This window comes from Canis lupus, chromosome 11, assembly GCF_011100685.1.
Source record: "Canis lupus familiaris isolate Mischka breed German Shepherd chromosome 11, alternate assembly UU_Cfam_GSD_1.0, whole genome shotgun sequence".
Taxonomy (NCBI): domain Eukaryota; kingdom Metazoa; phylum Chordata; class Mammalia; order Carnivora; family Canidae; genus Canis; species Canis lupus.
The window spans coordinates 68,189,140-68,207,072 of record NC_049232.1 but is presented as its reverse complement, the minus strand read 5'-3'; the positions used below and the strand labels follow the sequence as shown (position 1 = coordinate 68,207,072).

The following is a 17,933-nucleotide window of genomic DNA, read 5'->3' as shown; positions in this document are numbered from 1 at the left end:
TTGCATTAGCTATCAAAGAATCATAGTGCATTTGAGATATCGTCTAGCCTAATATCCAAAACATTTTTGAAAAAAAATAATAATAAAGGGGACTAGGACTACCATATATTAAATGAAATTATAGTGATGTAGCACCAGACAGAAGACAAACATATCAATAGAACAGAATAGAAAGTTCAATGAGGGAAAGTGTTTTTTTTAGAAAACAATAAATTTTTTAAAAATTTTTAACTAAAGATTCATTTCAAAAAGTTAGAAGAAGCTAATTTGATAAAAAATTTTTTAAAGAAACAAGTTAAATTTTATTTTTTAAAAAACTAGACTTGGGGCAGCCCAGGTGGCTCAGTAGTTTGGCACCTGCCTTCGGCCCAGAGCATAATCCTGGAGTCCCAGGATCGAGTCCCACGTCAGGCTCCCTGCATTGAGTCTGCTTCTCCCTCTGCCTGTGTCTCTGCCTCTCTATGTGTCTCTCATGAATAAATGAATAAAATCTTTAAAAATAAATAAATACATACATACATACAAAAAATAAATAAATAAATAAACTAGAATTGAAGAATGGAACCAGAACCTGATTCTTTGAAAAAACAAATAAATAGAACTCCAGCAAAACAGAAAAAAACTACAAATAAACAAGTTTAGGAAAGAGAAAGATGGCCATGCTACAAGGTAAAGGATCAAGGTAATTCTTTAAAGTATAAGAGAAAACCATCGCAACTTTATAATTTTGAAAATCTAGGGGGAAAATAGGTGATTTTCTAGAAAGTATTAATTACTAAAACTGAAACAAGAGTTTGAAATTTTTAGTAGATAGATGACTAACCATACATATAATACAAAAAGAAATCAAAACTCTACCTGACAAAATTATAGAAGACCCCAATAGTTTTAGAGGCCAATTCTATGAGACCTCGAAGAAACAGTCAATATCTATGTAATTTAAACTGTTTCAGGACTAGATGAAAAAACTGGAAGATTTCTCAGTGCTAGGTATAAAGTTAGGCAAAGACAAAAACCAGTTAAATTTAGCAACAGAAATTTATAAACCAAAGTTCAAAGAGAAAAATAAGGGACGCCTGGGTGGCTTAGCAGTGAGCCTTCGGCTCAGGGTGTGATCCCAGATTCCCAGGATCAAGACCCACATCGGGTTCCCTGCATGGAGCCTGCTTCTCCTCCCTCTGCCTGTGTCTCTGCCTCTCTTTCTGTGTCTCTCATGAGTAAATAAATAAAATCTTAAAAAAAAAAAGTAGAAATTAATGAAATACAAAACATACATAGAGGAGCTCTATTAAAAATGAGACAAGGGCAGCCCAGGTGGCTCAGCGGTTTAGCTCCACCTTCAGCCGAGGGTCTGATCCTGGAGACCTGGGATTGAGTCCCATATCAGGCTCCCTGCATGGAGCCTGCTTCTCCCTCTGCCTGTGTCTCTGACTCTCTCTCTGTCTCTCATGAATAAATAAATATTTTTTTAAAAAAGAGAGAAACAAAATTGAGCCCACATTCTCCCAGTCTGGCCACATTCCTTTTTTAAAGGAAAGCCAGAAATCTCAAATTTTTCATTTAATATCTCCCATTTTTTTAATATGGGCAATTCACTCAAAAAATTGTAAAATATTTTATAGGCCAAATAAAATCTATCTTTGCCTTATAACTAATTTGAAATCTCTACTAGACCAATCTGATTTATGAATGTAGACACAAAGTTCCTAACTAAAATATTAGCAAATCAAAGCTGGCAGGATTCATGATCAAGTGATATTTATTCTAGGAATATAAAGATCATTCAGATTTAATGAGCATATTAGTGCCGAGGTTGGCAAACTATGCTTACAAACCAAATCTGGCCCACCACCTATTTTTGTACAAGTGGACTAAGAATGGATTTTATGGGGCACCTGGGTGGCTCAGTGGTTGAGCATCTGCCTTTGGCTCAGGGCTTGATCCCAGAGTCCTGGGATCAAATCACACATCTGGCTCCCTGCAGGGAGCCTGCTTCTTCCTTTGCCTGTGTCTCTGCCTCTCTCTGTGTCTCTCATGAATAAACAAAATCTTTTTTAAAAAATGGATTTTACATTTTTAAATGGTTGAAAAAAATTAAAGCTTTTTTATGGCCATAAAAAATTTTTAAATTTTAAATTAAAAAATGAATTTAGGGGCAGCCCAGGTGGCTCAGCGGTTTAGCGCCGCCTTCAGCCCAGGGTGTGATCCTGGAGACCTGGGATTGAGTCCCACATCAGGCTCCCTGCATGGAGCCTGCTTCTCCCTTTGCCTGTGTCTCTGCCTCTCTCTCTCTGTGTGTCTCATGAATAAATAAATAAAAATCTTTAAAAAAAATTAAAATATATATAAAATATATGTATGTATGAATCAAGAAGACTTACAAATCAGTAAGAAAAATATAAATGTACAAAAAAAACAGAATAATCATTGCACAGGAGAGGCATAAAATACTGATAAATCAGAGAAATAAAAATGTTTTAAAAAGCATCTGCCTCCAGGAAGTTCAAGCATTTCTATTGATGAAGCAACTAAAGGTCAGAGCTGTTAACTGAATGGGGTTGCCAAAGCAGTAAATAAACATTGGATAAATCAGAATCCAGCCAAAGAATCATTATAGAATATCTTCCCTTCCCTACCAGTCCTCCTGCTCAGAATGACTAGGTTACACACAAGGGGACTGAAATCTCTGTGGCTACTGACATGTTAAAATTCAATTCAAGGAGCTCCTGGGTGGCTCAACTGGTTAAGCAGTTAAGCCTCTGACTTTGGCTCTCAGGGTCCTGGCCTCAGGCTCCCTGCTGCGGGGGGGCAGGTGGGGGGGGAGTCTGCTTCTCCCTCTGCCTCTCCCCCTCCCTCCATTCCATCCATTCGTGTTCTCTCTCTCTCTAATAAATAAAATCTTTTTTTTTTTTAAGATTTTATTTATTTATTCATGAGAGACACGAGAGAGAGAGAGAGAGAGGCAGAGACACAGGCAGAGGGAGAAGCAGGCTCCATGCAGGGAGCTTGACATGGGACTCGATTCTGGGTCTCCAGGATCATGCCCTGGGCCAAGGCGGCACTAAACCGCTGAGCCACCGGGCTGCCCTAAATAAAATCTTTTTTAAAAATAATAAAATTCAACAGATGTTTATGAAGCTAAACACTATTTTGTGCTGAACCTTACACTTTTCGCTGGGGTTCTAGAAGTGAACAAGATGGGGCATATGATTTAGTAAGAGACTGGATGGGTATTACAACAGAGGAACCATCATGTTGACCTGTGGCAGCACAGATTAACGTCTCATTCAGTCTGAGTCGCAGGCCAGGCTGAGGTCGTAAAAGAAGTCAGAGAGGACTTTTCAAAGAAAAACATCTGAAGGATGATGTAGCCAACAAAGGAAGTGAAGGAAGGGTTACCACAGGCAGAAAGAACAAAACACACCCAGCAAAAGGAGAGTGAAGCATTGTTCGTTTGGGGAACTCAATGATGGGAAGCCTCACATGGCAGGGAAGTTAAAAGTGTGGGGGTGGAAGTAATATGCAAGAAGGTAAGCATCATACAGAGCTTCATTATTATTAAAAAGAGCTTGGTAGGTGGTTCCCCAGATGAAAATCTGAGGTCTGATCCCCCACCCCAAGAAAAGCAAAAAGGGTGCAGGGTGAGCAGAAACTCTAGACATCACCCAGAGGAACTATCAAAAATGTACCTCCTGGAAGTTTCAGAATTCTTATTTCCATAGAAAGGAAATGGGTTTGTTCTATGTAAGACTATGAAGCTTCATCCCTGGAGATTTTTTAAAGACTGGGTTAAACCCAGGCCCAAAAACATTATAGGTCTCTAGAGGAGTTTTCATCTTTTCCTTTTAACTTTAACCCATATTAGGAAATACATATTTATAATGTGAATCCAATGATGGGCTGGAGCCAATTCATACAGGCCCATGAGGGCAGATAGTGAAATGTGCAGGATTTTGCAAGGTGATTATTAAATGCAGCCATTATTAAATTTACATTATGCAGACTAACACACTCAAAATAAATTCTCCAAACTCATCATTTCCTAATTATTTTACCATTTTTTATTATTATCTATACTACTGTGCATAGACTGTTCCCAACTCCATGTGCAGTGATGTCACACTGGTTGCTCAAAACCAACCATGGTGGGAGTATTTGCACTAAAGAAATTGGCAAGTACTATAAATCAGGGCTTTATTTGGTTTGTTGATTGTCTAGATTAGGATGCAATTCTAGGGATCCCTGGGTGGCGCAGCAGTTTGGCGCCTGCCTTTGGCCTAGGGCGCGATCCTGGAGACCCAGGATCGATTCCCACGTCGGGTTCCCGGTGCATGGAGCCTGCTTCTCTCTGCCTGTGTCTCTGCCTCTCTCTCTCTGTGCTATCATAAATAAATAAAAATTAAAAAAAAAAAAAAAAGGATGCAATTCTATTTGTCAAAACACCATTTAATTAAAACTGTAGGTTGGCTATGGATATGAGAATTAGGAAAAAATCAGTGGAGGCATCCAATGAGAATCAGTTCGCTATATGGAATTCACAATAAGGAGTTTTTGTATATTTTAACCCAAAAGAAAGGAGATGGGGCTTTGTCCTAAGAGCACAGGATATTCGTCAAAAGATTTTAAACAACATTCCAAAAAAGGCTTTAATTCATGTTTTAGAAAGATCACTCTGGCCAGAGTGAGAAAAAATGGATGGGGGTAAGGGGTGGCCTTGGAAACATGGAAACAGAAAGTACTGTTAGGTGAAGTCTTTTCTAGGAGTCCAGAAGATGATAGTGGCTGGAAGGCATGGAAAGAGGTAGAGTCAATAGTACTTGATGACTGACTGGAAGATAAAATGCAAAAAGGAATCCTGGCTTGAGAAATTCAATGTTTAGAAGTGCCCTTTCAGTGTCTGGCTGGCTCTGTTGGGATAACCTATGACTCTTGATCTCCGGATCATGAGTTCGAGCCCTATGTCGGGTGTAGAGATTACTGAAAAAATAAATAAACTTAAAAAAAAAAAAAAGTGCCCTTTACAGAGATGGAGAACATGAGAGGAGGAGCTGAGTGACCCACATGCCATCCAAGTGGAGATGTCCAATGAACAGCTGAAGATACTAGACAAGAAGTTCAGGAAAAAAAGATTAGGCTAGAAATATGGATGTAGAAATTCCCAGGAAAGTCATGAGCATGGATAGGAGAGTCCAAGGAGCATGTTTAATGTGAAAAGAAGGCTCAGGAAAGAACCAAGGAGTGTACCAACTGAAAAGGCAGGCAGGGGAGAAAAGGCATGAGAGGGGGAAGGAAAGCCTGGGAGCGTGTTAAGGAGGAAATAATTGTCAACCGCGTCAAATACTGTTGAGAGGTCAAGTAGGTTAATAACTGAGAAGGGTCCATTGGATTTAGCAACAAGGCAGTCATTGTTGACCTTCCATCCCAGAATAAAATGCTGGGAGGCAACAGCTCCACATGAATGAAAATGTACCAAATTCACTCTAAAAGGAAAAATACCCTGGGCTCAAAGCCAGAGAATATCCTTGGGTCATGTTTTCTTCTCGTCCTAAATTTAACCAACTGGAATGCTTTGTAAAGTGGTATTTTATTCACCCTTGAAATGCAGGATTTGCTCTTTAAAAGTGTGTCTGCAATTCATCTTCAAGGTAGAACACAGTATCTCTGAATTAATGGTTCTCTATAAGAGCAGATGCTGGTTACAGTAAGTACCGCTGAGAAATTGTAATTTGCCTCATGTGGAGAAGCCTTTGGTGACCTAAATGCACAAACAGGGTCTAAATGGAAACCAAGTAAAAAACTCAAGATTCCAAGTGAGCCAAGAGACCAGGACCAATCTGGCTGTGACATCTGTCACCCCACTGATTGCCAAGGTCACTTCAGTTGATCTGGCTAGCCAGGCAGGTGTCCCCCTCCTTCCTCACTGCTCCATGTGCCATGTATGTCCCTCCCAAAGTAGCACACTTGGTCAAAGTGAATCACATTCCTCAATAGAGGAGGACCATTATTCAGTCAAGGGTATAAGAGTAGCTGTGCTCCCCTGCTAGAACCTCCAAATAAGTTCTCAACATACAAGAGACCAGTGCACCTGGGTGGCTCAGTGGTTGAGTGTCTGCCTTTGGCTCAGGTCATGATCCTGGGGTCCTGGGATCAAGTCCTGTATCAGGTTCCCTGCAGGGAGCCTGCTTCTCCCTCTATCTATGTCTCTGCTTCTGTGTCTCTCATGAGTAAATAAATAAAATCTTTAAAAAAAAAAAAAAAAGTACGAGACCAAAGCCCTTACCACCAGAGAATTGTAAAATAGTTGCTGAATCCAAAGATAAAAGCCAGAGCCTTGACAAAAGCATAAGAAGAAAAGCAGAGTCCCCAGTCTCTCCTAGAATGGCTCAGTGTCCTTGTAGTTATGTTGAAAGCCTTTTTCAAAAGGTACCATTTTCTTGGCCTGACAACATTCAACTTGGTGTGGCATAGTCAAGAGGTTTCATAGGCCCTCAAAAAGTCTTCTGAACTTATATTTAACCTCTGCCTCCAGCCAAGATGGAGTAACATCTTGGCATTGGATCCAGTTCAAGGACTAGATTTTCCCTCTCACCTGAAACAACTAAAAGATTGGACAAAAAATATGAAACAATGATTTTCAAGATATTAGACCTCAAACAAAAAGGTCAGTGATCTCTAAGAAACAGAAAACCAACAAGGTGAGCCCGACAATTGCCCCAGTTTATTGCCCAGAGAGACTTGCTGAAAGGGAGAGGGAACCTGGACAAACTCCAAATCCCTGAATTGAGTTGTTCAGGAGGCCAAGGCAGCTAGAGTTCACAGGACAGAGTGTCAGAGAAAGAAAGTTGCACAAAGAGAGAGCCCAAGAGATCTGCAAAACCCTCAGATAAGTGCTTCTAAGCTGGGGGTTTGATAAATGTATCCCAAGGTTGGGGAAAGAACCATACAAGAGGGTTACAAGGAACTGTCTTTGAGGCTCACACAGGGCCAGAAATAGTTCCTCTATTCATCAGCCAGACTGGGAAGACCCCCTAATTCATGGGGCATGGAGTAGTGACTCAGAAAGATTTTGCTTCAGCTGTGGGGAATAATTAGCCCTGGACTAAATGACACTCTGATGCTATCCAAAAAAGCTTAAAAGTAAGACCCCAAAAGATCAAAATGTTTGTAAGTAATTTAACAAGCTGAAGAATATTTAGAGGAATGTGGGGATCTCTGGGTGGCTCAGCGGTTTGGCACCTGCCTTCTGCCCAGGGTGTGATCCTGGAGTCCCAGGATCAAGTCCCACATCGGGATCCCTTCATGGTGCCTGCTTCTCCCCCTGCCTGTGCCTCTGCCTCTCTATCTGGGTCTCTCATGAATCAATAAATAAAATCTTTTAAAAAAAATATTTAGAGGAATGCAAAAATACCCAACAACCAACAAGGTCAAATCCACAATGTCTAGTATCCAATAAAAATTTGTGAGGCATGCATGGAAGCAGGAAAATAGGGCCCACAGTACGGAGAAAAGTCAAGCAATAGAAACCAATCCAGAAATGACACAGGTGATAGGATTAGTAAACAAGTACATTATAATGGTTATTACAACTATATTTTTATGTTCAAGGAGCACTTTAAAAGCATGTTGAGATGTGGAAACTATAAAAAAGACCAAATCAAACATCTAGAGGTGAAAAATGTAATGTCTGAGATGCAAAAATACACAGGATGGGGTTAATAGCAGATTAGACACCATAGAAAAAAGAAAGATTAGTGAACATGAAAATATAGCAATAGAGGGACACCTAGTGTCTCAGCAGTTGAGCACCTGCCTTTGGCTCAGGGCATGATGGTCCAGGGATGGAGTCCTGCATTGGGCTTCCTGCAAGGAGCCTGCTCCTCCCTCTGCCTATGTCTCTGCCTCTCTTTCTGTGTCTATCATGAATAAATAAATAAAACCTTTTAAAGGAAATGAAAATATAGCAACAGAAGCCATCCAAAATAAAACATAGAAAAAAAGGACCCTCCCCCCGCAAAAAAAAAAAAATAAACAAAAAGACCATTAGTGAGCTTCAGGACAACTTCCAGCACCTTAGTACATACATAATTGGAATCCCTGAAGGAGATGAGGGCCAGAAATATATTTGAGGAAATAATGTAAAAATTTTCCAAACCTGATGTAAATTTCAAACCCACAAATCCATGAAGCTCAATGAATCACAAGTGAAAGAAATATGAAGAAACCTACACCAAAGCACATCATGATCAAACTGTCTAAAACCAATAATAAAGTGAGTCTTGAGAGCAGTCAGAAAAGAAACCCAGATTACATACAGAAGAACAAAGATGGGATTAGCCAGGCAGCCCAGGTGGCTCAGAGGCTGCCTTCAGCTCAGGGCCTGCCTGATCCTGAAGACCTGGGATCGAGTCCCATGTTGGGCTTCCTGCATGGAGCCTGCTTCTCCCTCTGCCTGTGTCTCTGCCTCTCTGTGTGTGTGTCTCTCATGAATAAATAAATTAAAATCTTAAAAAAAAAAAAGATGGTATTAGCCTTCTCATCAGAAACACACACCAGAAGACAATGAAGCTGCAACTTCATTGAAAGAAAAAAAAAACCTGCCAACTGAGAATTCTTTACCCAGCAAAAATACCCTTCAAAAATGACGGTGAAAATAAAGATCTTCTCAGACTTCCAAAAGCTGAATGAATTCATCATTGACAAAACCTGCACCACAAGGAATGTTAAAGTCTTCCAGGGATCCCTGGGTGGTGCAGCGGTTTGGCGCCTGCCTTTGGCCCAGGGCGCGATCCTGGAGACCCGGGATCGAATCCCACGTCGGGCTCCCGGTGCATGGAGCCCGCTTCTCCCTCTGCCTGTGTCTCTGCCTCTCTCTCTCTCTCTCTCTGTGACTATCATGAATAAATAAATAAAATCTTTAAAAATTAAAAAAAAAAAAAGTCTTCCAGGCAGCAGGAAAATGATACCATCTAGAAATTTTGATCTGCACAAAGGAATGCAGAGAACACCAGAAGTGGTAAACTACATGGATACATACATTTCCTACTATTTTAATCTCTTGGAAAGAACAATATAACTAGTAGAAGGAATTGTTGGCTTAAAAAACATCCAGAGCTCCCTGTATCCTCAACTAAATTATTCTATGTTGCCTTGTCTAAATCCTGACAAAGTAATTGCAAAGAAACAAACTCCAGGGGAACAATTAGCAAGTTAACATTTGCAGTCATGTGGGAGTGTGGATCCTACTTCGGGCGGAAAGTAGTTCAGATATGTTTTAGTTTAAAATGAGGCTAAGCACAGCTGAGAGCTATGTCTCAGCTGGACTGCACTCAAGCTGGACCGTGAGGCTTATGTAGAGCAAAGCCTATCTCTAGGTGAGTGTCCTGTGGTGGTGAGTACTCTTTCAGTGGACAGTAGCAGAGCATACTGGGAAGAACCATGGGGATGGAGGTGATAGCATCCAGAGGACTCAAAGGTTCTCCCTATTCTCATGTGCCTATCCTCATCCCCTTGGCCAAAGTTCTCCTCCCACTTCCTGATAATTCCTCTGTTCTGTGGCTCTTCCTGCCTTCTAGTGAGGTGTGTTCTCCAGCCATGCCCTTAAATCCACCTTCCCGCCTCTAGATCCCCTTCCTCTGAGATCTCCTCTCTTGCTGCTACTCTGTGCTGTTCTGAGAAGGACCCATATCTCTCTCCAACCCCAGGCCCAGGGCCACCTCTGCTTTGATGCACTAACCAATGCTCTTCTTCCTCTCTGTACCCACTGCCTTCCTGACTGCTCACCTAGACTAGCCCTAATTGTCTGCTTCCAGATCTTCCTACCCACCTAGACTGTGTGCAACTCTACTGCAGTGACTGGGGTGTGTCTTCTCAGTAGCTGCCTACTGTCCACCCTGGCATCTGGCACACATTTTAAAAAGGCAAATCTTGCCAGGAAATTCAGATCTAAAGTCAGCATACAAGGCATAAATTGTGAATAACCAAATTACCTTCAAATAAGCCCTTCGTCATCCATTAAATACACATGGTATTGTAAATCAGAAGGGGAACAGCAAATTTGCCTTCTGCATTTCACACTCCCTCTGGACTGTATTTTCACTGAGTGGCAGAGCTGGAACAGCCCTGCCAAGTGCACTGTACTCCCCGTCACTCCTTCCTGCTTGTGCTTCATTTTTTGGCTCTGTACATTGATTGAACTTCCATAAATGAAAAGCATACAAAGCATAACTCCAGGGATGTCTGGGTGGTTCTGTTGGCTAAGCAGCTGCCTTCAGCTCAGGTCTTGATTACAGGGTCCTGGGATCGAGCCCTGCATCAGGTTCCCTTCTCAGTGGGGGTCTGCTTCTCCCTCTCTCTCTGCTGCTCCCCCTGCCTGTGCTTGCTCTCTCTCTCTCTCTCTCTCTCTGTCAAATAACAAATAAAATCTTTTTTAAAAGGATAATATAAAAATTTAAAATATTTCTTTAAAAGCCATAACTTCACTGTAAAAGTTTGATGGAGGAATTCTCTTATCTTTCCTTAAACTGGTTTTTCCTTGGGACCTCCTAGTTTCAAATAAATGACAGCACCTCACTGAATCAGTTTGAAAATTCTTTTGGCTCCTCCCTCTCCCTCACTCTTTCTAGTTTCTAGGTTTCTGCTAATTTTTCCTTTGTGCCAGGCCCCCTTCTTTCCATTCCACTGCTGTCCTGCACACTCCAGGCCCTGGGCACATCCCACCTTGAGTTTGGTGATAACCTCCTAACTGATCTTGCTGGGCTTGCTGGTGTCTCTCCAATTCACGTTTTGTTGCCATTGGATTAGCAATTTCTTTTTTTTTCTATTTTTTTTTAAAGATATATTTATTTATTTTAGAGAGAGAAAGCATACAAGCAGGAGGGGCAGAGGGAGAGGGAGAGAGAATCTGAAGCAGACTCTGTGCTGAGCATGGAGCATGATGCAGGGCTCCATCCCACAACCTCGAGATCATGACCCAAGCCAAAACCAAGAGTTGGACATCCAACCAACTGCACCATCCCAGGTGCCCCAGATTAACAACATGTAAAGCACCACTTTAGTCCTATCACTACCTTAGTTAAAAGCCATTGATGGCTATCACATAGAGCCCACTCTCTCCAGCCCAGCATCTGAGGCCCTGAATGACAGGGACACAGGCTGTCTCCAGCCCTGCCTTCCACTTTTTTCAGGCCAGAATATGACACTCCTTGCTTATCCTCCCACTCTTTCTAATCTGCATCACTTCCCTCCACCTGCCTAATGGCCACCTCCATAGACATCTCCATTTGCCAAAACCTAGTAGCCTCAGATGGTAGCATCTAAAGTGCCCCTCTCTCTTCTTGTTACTAGAGCTCCTTCTCTGTACCACTCAGCTCACTATTGCCTTATATGAACCCTGAAGGAAAGAGATGTGTCATGCATGTTTTTCATTCATTTGCTCACTTCGCATATATTACTGAGCATTTCCAATGTGTCAAGCACTCAACTAGGTACTGAAGGTACATGCTGAAGACAAATGCCACTCAGAACTCATGGTCTGGCTGTGGAAGGTGGCATCAGACAAGCCATGAATTCCACAGAGGCCGGGAGAGGGAAAGTGAAAGAGGAGGACCTCATCCCTACCAGTGGTCAGAAAAAGCTTCCCCAAATACGTAACAGGTAAGCTGACATCTAACAAATGAGTAGAGGGACACCTGGGTGGCTCAGTGGTTGAGCGTCTGTCTTCAGCTCAGGGCATGATCCTGGGGTCCTGGGATGGAGTCCTACATCAGGCTTCCACAGAAAACCTGCTTCTCCCTCTGCCTGTGTCTCTGCTTCTCTCTCTGTGTGTCTCACGAATAAATAAAATCTTTTAAATAATAAAGAATGAGTAGAAAGTAGTCAGGCACAGAGAGAAGAAAAGAATTGTACAGGTTGAAGGAAAAGTATAGGGAAAAAAAGTTTTTTTTAAAAGCCCGAAGGTAAGAGAGGACATGACTCATTAGAACCAGATGATGGGCAGCCCAGGTGGCTCTGGGGGTTTAGCACCGCCTTCAGCCCAGGGCGTGATCCTGGAGACCTGGGATCGAGTCCCACATCAGGCTCCCTGCATGGAGCCTGCTTCTCCCTCTCCCTGTGTCTCTGTGTCTCTCACGAATGAATAAAATCTTAAAAAAAAAAAAGAACCAGATGAAAAAAATCATGACTAGAGCACATAGTACCAGAGAGAAGAGGGGGGAATTGGGGCAAGGGAGACAAGCAGGGCCCTGCCAGGCCACAGACCTATCTTACAAGGCTTCTAAGACAAGCAAAGGGGTTGAGTTTGATCCAGAGGCCAAGAGAGAGTGTTGTTTTTGGAGATTCCTTCCAAAACCAGGCCATCCTTAGAAATAAAAGAGACTCAAAAAAAAAAAAATCTGAATTTATTGGTTTCATCCTCCCTGATTTTTTTTTTTTAAGATTTTATTTATTTGGGAGAGAGAGAGCACACAAGCAAGGGGAGCAGCAGAAGGAGGGGACAGAAGCGGAGAGAGAGGGGGAAGCAGACTCTCCACTAGGCAGGGAGCCCGATGTGGGGCTTGATCCCAGGACCTGGGGATTGTGACACAGAGCCAAAGGCAGATGCTTTAGCCATCTGAGCCACCCAGGCGCCCCTCCTCCCCGAATTTTTAAACAGGCAAAATCTGATCAAGATAGGGGTGCCTGAGTGGCTCAGTCATTTAAGTGGCTGCCTTTGGCTCAGGTCATGGTCCTGTGGTCCTGGGATAGAGTCCCCATATCGGGCTCCCTGCTCAGTTGGGAATCTGCTTCTCCCTCTCCCTCTGCCCCTCTCCCCAGCACATGCTTTCTCTCTCTCTCTCTCTCTAATAAATAAAATCTTTTCTTAAAAATTCTGATCAAGGCAGTCGAGTCGTTGCCTCGGCCTGACGTGGATATGTGGCCTGCTGTGCCCACTCTTCACACCCCATTGCTCTCGCTGCCTGCAGGATGGCCCACAAGTAGATCTACTACTCGGACAAGTACTTCTATGAGCACTATGAGTACCAGCATGTCATGTTACCCAGAGAACTTTCCAAACAAGTACTGAAAACCTATCTGATGTCTGAAGAAGAGTGGAGGAGACTTGGTGTCCAGCAGAGTCTAGGCTGGGTTCATTACATGATTCATGAGCCAGAACCGCATATTCTTCTCTTTAGATGACCTCTTCCAAAAGAGCAACAAAAATGAAGTCTTTCTGGGGATCGTCAATTAAATCTTTTTCAAATTCAACGTATATGTGTATGTAAGGTAGTATTGAAAAATGTGCAAATTGTTGATCCATACCTGGTCATGAGCTGTATTCTTCACAGCAACAGAGTTCAGTTAAATGCAACTGCAAGTAGGTTACTATAAGATGTTCAAGATAAATTTCTTCTAGTCAGTTTTTCTCTTAATATAAGTGCCTGTGTGACTTCGTTACTTTTGTTAAATAAAGTTTGTATGTTGTATTTTTAAAAAATAAAATAAATTTAAAAAATTAAAAATCTGATCAAAATAAATTTAGGAGCTGCAAATCAGCATAAGAGCCTCCAATAATTTTTGGTATTTCTACCTATCAAATGCTGCCTCCCTCAATTTCTGCCCAACTGATGACTGTCAGGACCATCAATAGCTCCCGATTTCCCCAAATCCTAGGACTGTGGGCACGTCCCAGGATTTATCCAGAACTCTTGAACGAGTTCTTCCAATGACATTCTAAATTGTTCAAAGATGAATTCATTCATCAGAGCATTTAAATTGGATCATCTATCTCATTGGTGAAATGTGGAGTTTTTTCCTCCATTTACTCACAAGGACATGTCTTTGGCTGTGTAAACTCTGGCCTCAGAAAAGAACCAGAGGCCACCAGGCTTCAGAGTATCATTTTCACAATGTAATATCACCACCTAGTGGTCCCAAACAGCTTTGCCAAGTGATCAAAAAAAATTTCTAGCTAGCTTCCAGGGAATGATTCTTCATCTCCCTAGAACTTTTCATATCTCTATCAAGACAAGCTAAGGGTCAATTAGAATAGGTATTCAGTATTAGAATTATTATTAGTATTAGAATAGGTATTCAGTATTGGTTAGATAAACATATAAACAGAAGGACAAAATAATTTCATACCCTGGTACCTTCTGACAACCGAAAGAGACAATTTAGAAAATCTTCCCCAGACTTCTCTAGATTCCAAAGGACCTCTAATCATTCTTATCTAACAGTCAGAGGCATTTATGTCTTTAATTCAGCAAACAAGGGGCACCTGGGTGGCTCAGTCAGTCAGTAAGCCTCTGTCTTCAGCTCAGGTCATAATCTTGGAGTCCTGGGATCAAGCCCCATGTCAGGCTCCCTCAGTGGGGAGTCTGCTTCTCCCTCTCCCTCTGCCTGCCACTACCCTCTGCTGGTGCTCTCTCACGCTCTCTCTGTGTCAAATAAATAAATAAATAAAATCTTTTAAAAAAATAATTTAGCAAACAATTCCTTTAGGCATATTTGAATAAACAGATTTTCATTAAGGGTCACTGCTACCCTGGTTGAAACCCTGACTCTCTCCCATCAAAGGGAGCTTACTGTAACCCACAAACAATGAAGAACAGAGTCTGTTACCCCATATGTCAGGACCAATACCAAAACAGGAAATTGCTGGCCCTGCAAGGAGGAAAGTGTAGACACAGACTGCCTGAAGACTCACTGACTGCTTTTAGGCACAGGTCAAACCAGGCTAGGTGTCATTGGAAATGTGCTCCTTTTATAAGGATCCTAGGACCATATTCCAACTAATTCTTAAGACCTCTTGTCTGCTTAAATGCATAAAGTAATCTCCAAGCAATTCTAGCTAGAGCTTCCTGGGCTGTTGGGCCTTCGTTCTCCTGATTCCTACGGCCCAGATAGTGGGGAAGTGGCAGTTAGCAACAGTTACCTGGCTCCTCTTCTCTCAGAACATGGAGAGGCTAACCCAAAGTGCTCGTGAGGGCTCTTTCCTCTCAGTCAATTCTTTTCTACGTGATCTCATCCTTCCTTTCTGATAAAGACTGTCCCAGGCTCTGCTGTGCATTAAAGAGAGGGAATTAGAGAAGCATCAGAGTTCAGTGGATGAGAAGAGCAAGGACCCAGATTCTAAGCCCAGCCCCCTTCCCTTGCTGGCCTTGGATTTCTATTAAATGACTTTATCTCTCCAGCAAGGCCACCAGGTCCTGGGATGAAGGTTTTGGGCCAACTCCACCAACTCCAGAGATGCCACTCATATTGTAATCATTGTAGATCTGTATATTCATTGAGAGAATTTTCAACAGATCATAGCAAAGTGTCTTAAAGGATGCTTTTTTTTTTTTTTTTTTTTTTTTTTGGTTCTCGAAGCCCCAAATGAGTTCTCATCAGCCCTGGATTCTGAGCCTGTTTTCTAATCTACAAAATGGAGACAATCCCCATCTATCTATAGATTTGGCCAGAGAACCAACCAAAATAGTGGGTATGAACTGCTTGAAAATTGTAATGTGGCGTGCAGATTATATTGCCCTAAATTCTTTTTTTTTTTAAGATTTTATTTATTTATTCATAGACACAGAGAGAGAGGCAGAGACACAGGCAGAGGGAGAGGGAGAAGCAGGCTCCATGCAGGGAGCTCGAAGTGGGACTCCATTCTGGGTCTCCAGGATCACACCCCAGGCTGCAGGCGGCGCCAAAAGGCTGCGCCACCGGGGCTGCCCTATATTGCCCTAAATTCTGTTTGTGATCTGAGGGATTGGTGTAACAAAGGTGAAACAAGTTTCAGCCTGCAAATAGTTTTTCCTCCCTTTGAAAACAGAAGCAAAGGCCAGTGTTCAAACAGCAAGCATCTTCTCATTCAAAATGTGTCATGATTCAAAGGTAACTTTATGCTCGTCAACAAAACTGAAAAGAATCTGCCAATTTCTGAGAGTTGCTTGACTAATAGTTGAATTGGTTAATAGAATTTCTCTTCTGAGTCTTCAGATAAAATGACCAAATGAAAGCTCAGCCCTGCCCTGTCCTCAACCTCACTACTGACCACTGGAAATCGAGTTTGCTTGAGTGGACAGGTCTGAGGGAAGGCTTAAGATGTTGAAAAAAGGTGTAATTTTCAAGTTAATCCACACAAGTCATTCTGCAATATAATGTACGTTTGAGAAATAATTATTTGCAGAAAAACAGCCCACATAACACCTCTTGGATTCTTGGACTCCTCTTATTATGAAGATTCAGCTAAGTATAGTTCAGTCTAGTAACACAAATGATGTCATATAATTTTGATTTGGCTTGGAAGAGAGGAATGAGTAGGCAGCAGTTTTAGCTTTCTAATTTGGTCTGTTTGGAGACAACGTTAAAAAAAGAGTTAACATTTAATGTCTTTCTTGTACGAACTATACTTAGTGGAACCAAATAATTGATGAGGGATAGGTTTCTCTTATGAAAAGATCTCAGGGGGCGCCTGGGGGTCTCAGTCAGTTGAGTGACCGACACTTGATTTCGGCTCAGGTCATGAGCTCAGGGTCGTGGGATAGAGCCCCACTGGAGTGAGCAGACTGCTTGGGATTCTCTCCCTCTCCTTCTGCCCCTCCCCTTGCTTGCGTGCTCTCTCACTAAAACTAATTGATAAATCTTAAGGGGGGAAAAAAGATGTCAGACCCAGTCCTGAGTTCCACTTCCAACAAAAGTGTGAGACATTCACAGACTGTTGTCCAGTGACAATTATTTTTAAAAATGTTTATCGGGCAGCCCTGGTGGCTTAGTGGTTTAGCGCCGCCGTCGGCCAGCGGTGTGATCCTGGAAACCCGGGATCCAGTCCCACATCAGGCTCCCTGCATTGGAGCCTACTTCTCCCTCTGCCTGTGTCTCTGCCTCTCTCTCTCTCATGAATAAATAAATAAAATCTTTTTAAAAAAATGCTTATGTCTCAGCAGTTGAGCATCTGCCTTTGGCTCGAGTAGTGATCCCAGGGTCCTGGGATTGAGTTCCACATCAGGCTCCCCACAGGGAGCTTGCTTCTCCCTCCACCTATGTCTCTGTCTCTCTCATGAATAAATAAAATCTTTTTAAAAATGAAAAAATAAAAAAAAGTTATGTCTCTGAAAATGACCCTAACAGCATACAGCAAACTGTTTGAGCTCAGTAGGAACTGAGTCTGTGCTGTATGACTTTAGAGCTGTTTCTGCTTTTCCCACCCCAACTTCAACTACCCCAGATTGCTGCTGCCCAAAAACACAGGGCTCCCTCCCCCAGCTCCCAGACAGACAGCTGGTCAAGAGGGACAAGATGTCATCATTTCTTATCCTACCCCCAACTACTGGAGGCTGAGGCTGAGTGCTAATGAGTACCACCAACAGCCAGGGCTCTCTTCTTCCAGCCACCTCCCATGGATGGGAAGACTTGACCCTGGGTGCAGAGCTGGAGAGAATAACTGGCTCCAGCTGCCCTGACCACAGCTCACAGGCCAAGGGCACAGGGCAAGGGCTTTCACTGCCCGCATCTAACATTCTGCGTACTAAGAGTTCCATTATATTATTCTCTTGAATTTCAAAATTTTTGAAATTTTTCTCTATTAAAAACTTTAAGGACAGGGGATCCCTAGGTGGCTCAGCGGTTTAGTGCCTGCCTTCGGCCCAGGGCATGATCCTAGAGTCCCAGGATCGAGTCCCATGTCAGGCTCCCTGCATGAAGCCTACTTCTCCCTCTGCCTGTGTCTCTGCCTCTCTCTCTCTCTGTCTCTCATGAATAAATAAATAAAATATTTTAAAAAAAAACAAAACACTTTAAGGACAAAAACATTAAAAAAAAAAAATCCTTCCAAAAACCAAATTCAAGGTCCCCTGAGAGTCTGAAATTCTGAGTCTTTATGAGCATCACCAAAACATTCCCACAGACTCAGTCACTGAAAATCTGGAGCTTTAGACTCTCTTGGGTTAATTCAAATATTATTTGATAAC

General features: G+C 42.3%; 1 pseudogene; it reads left to right on the top strand.

Moving 5' to 3' along the window:
- The first annotated feature begins 12,960 nt into the window (after window positions 1–12,960).
- On the top strand, window positions 12,961–13,425 carry LOC100685377 (annotated as a pseudogene).
- The last annotated feature ends 4,508 nt before the right edge of the window (window positions 13,426–17,933 follow it).